This window comes from Penaeus monodon, chromosome 28, assembly GCF_015228065.2.
Source record: "Penaeus monodon isolate SGIC_2016 chromosome 28, NSTDA_Pmon_1, whole genome shotgun sequence".
Classification (NCBI taxonomy): Eukaryota; Metazoa; Arthropoda; class Malacostraca; order Decapoda; family Penaeidae; genus Penaeus; species Penaeus monodon.
In genome coordinates, this window is record NC_051413.1 from 26,133,352 (window position 1) to 26,133,954 (window position 603).

The window sequence follows — 603 nt, forward strand, 5'->3', positions numbered from 1 at the left end:
AAGTCTCTCGAGATATTTAAATAAACAACATCATATAGCATTAGAATCATCCCGCACATGATCAAAACGAAGAGAGCATGGCTATAGACTGAAACATTACAAAGGGCATGGCAACACCCGGTGGCTTTTTATTTCAGTCTATTGTCCATTTACAGAAAATAGGACTTCTAAAGGGAATGACTTCACATTGCACCTGCTTATTGAAGGCTTTCATATCTTTGATTAGGTGGTGTGTATCTTCTAGGTGGTGTAAAAAGGGAGGACTCGGGACACTTCTATGGCTACGTTTATAAAAAGGAAACATTTGTTCGTACTGATGTTTTAAAATCGATTGATGAATGTTGAATGTTGATCTTTCGTAAATTTTATTTTGAGTGTCAAGCGTTATCAGTTTTCGAATATGGTTTCTACTTGTAAAAACCCATTCGAGTGGGAGTGACACAGAGAGACAACGAGAAAAGATTTCTTATTAGCGGTCGTAAAAGCACATGTGTGAGCATTTTCAAAATTTCACTTCTAAAAACAGAAAAAGCACTTAAATCTTAAAAAGGAAGAAAAAAAAAAGTCACATCGGGTATTCCAGCTCCGTTTTTGAAAAGAATA